This window comes from Mastomys coucha, unplaced genomic scaffold (genome assembly GCF_008632895.1).
Source record: "Mastomys coucha isolate ucsf_1 unplaced genomic scaffold, UCSF_Mcou_1 pScaffold15, whole genome shotgun sequence".
NCBI lineage: Eukaryota > Metazoa > Chordata > Mammalia > Rodentia > Muridae > Mastomys > Mastomys coucha.
Genome location: NW_022196897.1, coordinates 104,136,296 through 104,143,076, shown reverse-complemented (window position 1 = coordinate 104,143,076; position 6,781 = coordinate 104,136,296). Strand labels below are relative to the sequence as shown.

Below are 6,781 nucleotides of genomic sequence, written 5' to 3'. Positions count from 1 at the left end.
TACCATTACCATCACCATCACCACCACCACCACTGCCACCACCACCACTGCCACCACCACCATCACTACCATTACCATCACCATCACCACCACCACCACCATGGGCAAAGACACACTGTTGGTGGTACTGTTCTTTTGTCACTTAGGGGTAGAGCAGATGGCAGTCCTGTGTTCATCCTAGCCTGATGCCTGGCTTGGTGGCCAAAGCTGTTTTATGCCTAGGACACATAAAAAAAACATCAAATCAATCAAATCTAGGCAGTGCACCGAGGAAGGAGGAAGACAGACAGAGACCTATGTCTGCTGTGTCAGGTGCTGCAGGCAGGAAAGATGTCCCCAGACCTGCCCTCCATCCCGTGGCATAGGCAGGCCATAGATACACAGAGCCCCACAGCAAGGGAGGAGGAAGACAGACAGGGACCTCTGGACCACCATGCCACCCAGAGACCTGCCCTTCTGCGCACCTATAGGTGGGCGGTAGACACCTGCTTGCCTCCAGGACATATGGTGCAGACAGAAGATGTCACTCAGATGTCACTGCCAGCCTAGTGGTCATCCTGCAGCAGGAGCAGTGGGGACATCCCTGGTCTGGGCAGCCACCAGGGACCATGGACATGTCCAGGGACTGTGCTGAATTGGTCCTGTTCCTCACTGGCTGCTGTGCTTTGGAGAAATGATCCCACCTCTCACCAGCAGCAGCAGTTAGGAGAGCAGGCCCTGCAGCTCACCAGGCAGCACAATGGAGCTGGCCCTGGTGGCAGGGGTGTGGACAAGCCAACCGAAGGTGAGGAAGAGCTGACCCTGCCTCTCCTCTGCCTTGAGGTGGCCTGGGTGAGGTGGGAGTTGGGGGGGAATGCCTTTCATTTGTCCCCTCACCACTGGAGGCCCTCAGGAGAGCTGAGTTTGCAGCACTTGGGAGAGGGGGCCCTGCATCTTCCCTAGCAGAGAAGGCACGAGTGAGCCAGGCCCAAGCGTGTAAGAGCAAGAGAGTTGACCCAGCTCCTTGCAGGCTGTAGCACTTGGGAAAGTGAACCCTGTGCTTTGACCAGGTAGCACAGTGGAGCTGAGTCTGGAGTTGTGCGTGTGAGTGAATTATTCTGAGGGCAGGAGAGCACCCTGCTTCCTGTCAATGGTGGCATTGGGTGGTCTAGCTGGAGCCATGCTGGAAGGCTCACCCTGGTGGTGCTGATAAGGGACAGCTGGCTTGATAACTAGAGTTCAGCTACCACTCAGGCCCAGATGGAGAGCTCTGAGTTGGCTTATCCCCAAATATATATCACCTGCAAACAGTTGGGATGTGTGAACGGGCCAGTCCTGCTGATCCAAAGTTTCAGGATCTCCATGACACAGGGGAACAACGGGATAACCAGGAGGAATCCTGGTGAGGATCCCAGAAGTGTCACAGAAGGCAGAGACCTCAAACCAGACCAACTGCAAAGTCCATCTGCAAGAAAAGATGTGTGGACAGAGGGATATACTTTGGGAGATACACTGTGACATACTACAGCTTCCACAATGAGATGTTTTTCTGTGTTGTTGTGTGTTATTTTGGGGGAATGTTGTAAGAGTGAAGGGTAGATATGAGGATATGAGGGGATGGGGGACTGGGGTGCATGATACAGAAACTCACAAAAAAATCAACAAAAAGTTTTTTAAAATTAAAAAGAAATGTTTATTTGTGTTTATGTGTGTGCCTGCAGGGGTCCTCAGGGGTCAAAAGAGGATGTCAGATTCCCTGGAGTTAGAGTTACCAGTGGCTGTGAGCCATCTAACATAGGTGCTGGAACCAACCTCCTATCTCATACAAGAGTAGCAAGTGTTTTTAATGACTAAGGCAACTCTCCAGCCCCTTCTTTTAAGATTTGTTTATCTTATTATTTTATGTGTGTGTCTCATTCACATGTATGTCTATGTACCCCATACGTGCCTGGTACCCACACAGGTCAGAAGATGGCATCAGATCAGCTTGGACTGGAGCTACAGATGGTTGTAAGCTGCCCTGTGGGTCTGGGAATCAAACCCAGATTCTCTGCACAAACAAGAAGTGCTCTTAACGGCTGAGCCAACTATCCAGCCATTTTCTTTTCTTGCAGGATCTCCCCTGTAATTCAGGCTGACCTGGAACTCACTGTGTAAATAGGCCAGACTGGCTTTAAAAACCCTTGCCAGTCCTCTTACCTCAGCCTCTCAAATGCTGGGATTACAAATGAGAGTTTCTGTCTGTCTGTCTGTCTTTACTCTGTGCAGTTCAACACTGAGATGATTTGGATAAATAAATTGTAAGCACGCTATCAAAGATCATAGGATTATGTAATAAATTAAGATCAAAGTTCTACCATTTTTCTTCCTGAAGTCAGGACCCCAACTCAAGGTATCGTAGCACCCCTTTTCCTACCCATCAGGCTAGAGGTTCCCTTCCTGGAACTGACTGGCAACTCGACTTTACCCACATGCCCACTGTCAGGCATGCCAAGTACCTCCTAGTCTTGGTGGACACTTTCTTGGGGTGGGTAGAGGCACCTCCCACAACTAACAAAAGGGCTCAGACAGTCTCTGATCTCCTCCTCCAAGAGATCATCCCCTGGTTTGGTGTCCCAGCCTCTCTCCAATCAGACAATGGTCCTGAATTTACTTCCCAAGTCTCCCAAATCCTATCTAAGGCCCTAGATATCCCCTGGCATTTTAACATTCCTTACTACCCTCAATCTTCTGGTAAGGTAGAAAGAACTAATTGCTCTTTAAAAACCACTCTTGGAGCTGGAGAGATGGTTCAGAGGGTAAGAGCACTGACTGTTCTTCCAAAGGTCCTGAGTTCAAATCCCAGCAACCACATGGTAGCTCACAACCATCCATAATGAGATCTGACGCCCTCTTCTGGAGTGTCTGGAGACAGCTACAGTGTACTTATGTATAGTAATAAATAAATCTTAAAAAAAATAAAGATTTAAAAATAAAATAAAAACCACTCTTAAGCTGTCACAGGAACTTTACCTTGATTGGGTTAAACTCCTACCTCTGGCTCTTTTTAGGTTACAAGCTCTCCCAAAGAAACTTCTCCTCATCTCTCCCTTTGAACTCATGTATGGATATACAGTCCTAATCCTGGTCTTTCACCTAAATGCTCTCCCCTCCCAGACCATCTACTTACCCCATTACTTTGCCACCTCCGTTCTCTCCTATGGAACTTTGCTGACCACCATCTACCTCGGCCATGCACTGTCTCCTGTCCACTGCCTATCAACATTGGAGACCAAGTCTTTGTATCCCTTCCAGGTCATCAGCCCTCAAATGGCAGGGCCCTTTTAAGGTAATTCTTGTGATCCCTACAGCTGCTAAACTCGAGGGACTCTCTCATTGGGTCCATCTGTCTCACCTCAAACCTTTCATTCTTTCACTTAAAAATGATTCTTCTTGGGGCTGGTGAGATAGCTCAGTGGGTTAAGAGCACTGTCTGCTCCTCCAAAGGTCCAGAGTTCAAATCCCAGAAACCATATGGTGGCTCACAACCACCCGTAATGAGATCTGATACCCTCTTCTGGTACGTCTGAAGACAGCTACAGTGTACTTACATATAATAAATAAATCTTTTAAAAAAAAATGATTCTTCTTCATACACATCGATCTTAACAGGACTGTGCTCTGTTAAGCTCCAGAAGAAAAGGAGACCACCCACCTTGTCCCCAGTCCCAGAAAATGAGACTCCACTACAGTAGCCAAGCTCGACCTCACTGGATTAGGCATGGGTTTCTCATTCTTCCCCTGCTGTTCATTTCTATCCAGGGTAGCCCTTATATCTGGAGATTCAAGGTTTAAGAAACCCCCACAGATACAAACAGTCTTTCCAAAGAGGGTCAGGAAACTGTTCCATAGCCAGATGCCAGGAACCAATCCAAATTGCTATCATCCTGGTATCTGCAATCCCATCTAAGTATTATGATCTCTATACTTGCTTTCTCTTTGACAAGACAAAAGATTATTGTAGAATATGGCCAGACGAATATGGAGGCTGCCCATATTGGTCTTTTCAGATACATATGCTAGGATCACGGATCAATCATTTCTTCTATCAACACCGCAAGACACACTTTTTACATACAAGACCCATAGGATTCCAGGTGGGAGACAGGAGTCCTTGGTAAGCTTTACTGTAAAAATCAGCCCGGGTCCCCAGTAAGTACCATCCATATCCAGAGAAAATATGTCTCAATTGCCCAACCCCTGGATATCGGGAAAGCAGGGGAGATAATCAAACACTCCTCCGAGGTCCTTACCTTTTGACATCACCCCTCATAAATGGCCCTAACTTGTCATTTCACCTTTTACTTCAGACCATGATCTCGGCATACCAACTCCTTAATGTCACCAGACCTGGACGCTTTAAGGATTGCTGATTATGTGTACCCCCTGGAACTAACTCACAATTGTCACTTACAATGTCTCCAGTGAGACTGCCAAGTAACGTTACCTCACCCTTTGTCAGCTTCCCTGGCTTCAATGTCGCCATGACTCCATACCTTACCTCTGTCCCTCTTTTTGGCGTGGCAACCTGTTTTAAGGCCTCTGGGACTCATTCAGTGGGAATGCTGAACTCCCTAACTGCAATGGAACCATAACCCTTGATTGTAAGCCGCCTTACCCGCCCAGTGGAAGTAAGGAGGCAAACAACGAGCTCTTCCCCATGCAGTTTTATTAGGATCCTTGTAATCTTGTTACATTGTACTTATTTCTACTTACATTTTATTAGTTACATCTTGCTTCTTACATCTTACTTATTACTATTTCTACTTACTACTATTTCTATTCTTAGTTCTATTCCTACATCTTACTTCTTTCCTTACGTACTTACTCCTATCTATCATACTTACTCTTCTATATCTCATACTTACTCTTCTATCCCATCACCAGCCCTAAATCTACATACTTACTCCTATCTCCACATACTTACTCTCTACAGCCCCCAGCCCTTGCAGGTTAAATACTTTTCCTGGTCCCAATCAGCATCAGCTACGTAGCAAAGTATAATAGGCTGCGGGAAAATCATACCAGCTTGCATCACAAACTAGAGGCACTCAGCTTCTCCAACTAAGGGCTTGATTATCAATGCTCTCTGCTCTGGCTGGAAACCAGGTGTTCAAAATATATGTATATAGGGTGGCAGCTGTGGCTCCCCACACTTGATATATCATCTCTGCCACAATGCCCTGCAATCCAAAACATGTTAATTCTTTGCTGCACTCAGGCATATCATCACCTACCTGCCAGCTGGTCAGGAGTTTGCACATCAGTTTCCCTGAACTGGGAGTAATCCAGGGAAATGAGCCCCTGCCAATCCCAGTTGTAGATATGATAGCTGCCCAACATAAGAGGGCAGTCCAAGTTGTGCCACTCTTGGTTGCTACAGGAATAGCCATAGGTGTTGGTACTGAAGATGCAGGGATAACAACGTCCATGACCTAATATAATACATTCACTTCCCAGTTTCAAAGTGATTTTCAAAAAAATGTCTGGAACTGTACTTACTATCCAAAAACAGATCGATTCTTTGGCAGCCGTGATGTTTCAGAACAGATGGGGGCTAGATGTCCTGACAGCTAAAGAAGGTGGTCTTTGGGGGCTGGCAAGATGGCTCAGAGGGTAAGAGCACTGACTGCTCTTCTGAAGGTCCCAAGTTCAAATCCCAGCAACCACATGGTTATGTGTACCCCCTGGAACTAACCACCCATAATGAGATCTGACACCCTCTTCTGGTGTGTCTGAAATCAGCTACAGTGTTCTTATGTATAATAATAATAATAAAAAAAAAAGAAGAAGAAGGTGGTCTTTGCCTGTTCCTCCAAGAAGAATGCTGTTTCTACATCAACCAATCCAGGATAGTAAGAAATAAAATCCAGGAACTACAGTCAGACATAAAAAATTTCAGGGACTGTGAGACGTCCAGTTCTGGGATTTTTGAAACCCCAATATGGAAGTGGATACTCCCTTTTGTAACCCCTTTCCTAGTCATCTTCCTGATGTTATTATTTGCTCCCTGCCTCATTAATCTTGCTTCTACATTTTCTTCAACGACAAATACAAAAAATTTCTAACCAAGCTATTAATCAGTTCCTGTTACAGGATTACAATCCGCTGCCCATAGATGAGCCGTTTGTCCACAGAGGAACCTGATGCGAACATTTACCAAGTGGATCCCAATGGTGAAAGCCAGCTACCCCCCATTGACGACGCCCCTAGACAGCAGGAAGTAGCTTAAGAGACACGACGCCCTCGTTCCCTTTTCACCATCCGCTTCCCCTTCCCTTTTTCTTTCCTTCTCTTTATAATATCAAAAAAGGAGGTATGCTAGCATCAGGGCCTCCAAAGCCAGTGACGTCACATGGGCGGGCCTCAAGACCTGTTGCCAGGGCAACAGCTGTCATATTCCTAGAATCCATTGGACTCACCTCCCACCTTTACCTGTGGCCACTATGTAAGAGGCATATTCACACACATGGGGAACACTTCTCCCTTGCTTCTCTCTCTCTCCCTCCTCTCTCTCCACTACTGCTCCCTCTCTCCCTCTCAATTAAACCTCTTACATGTGGAACTGTTTGGGCCTAGTGTGTGGTATGTCCTGACGCGACCTGCCAGTCTAACACATCAGAGGTGGTTCAGTGTATAACAGTGCTTGTTACCAATCCTGACAACCAGAGTTTAACCCCTGACAACCTGAGCTTGAGCCCGGAACCTACAGAGTAGAAGGAGAATTAACTTCTGAACATTATCCTTTGACTTCCACACGATC

The 6,781-nt window shown here is 46.5% G+C and overlaps 1 non-coding gene across 1 annotated transcript; it reads left to right on the top strand.

Moving 5' to 3' along the window:
- Positions 1–90: 90 nt before the first annotated feature.
- LOC116092751 lies at positions 91–231 on the top strand. The gene has a single exon (XR_004119466.1). It is a non-coding gene; the product is annotated as a small nucleolar RNA SNORA48 (small nucleolar RNA).
- The last annotated feature ends 6,550 nt before the right edge of the window (positions 232–6,781 follow it).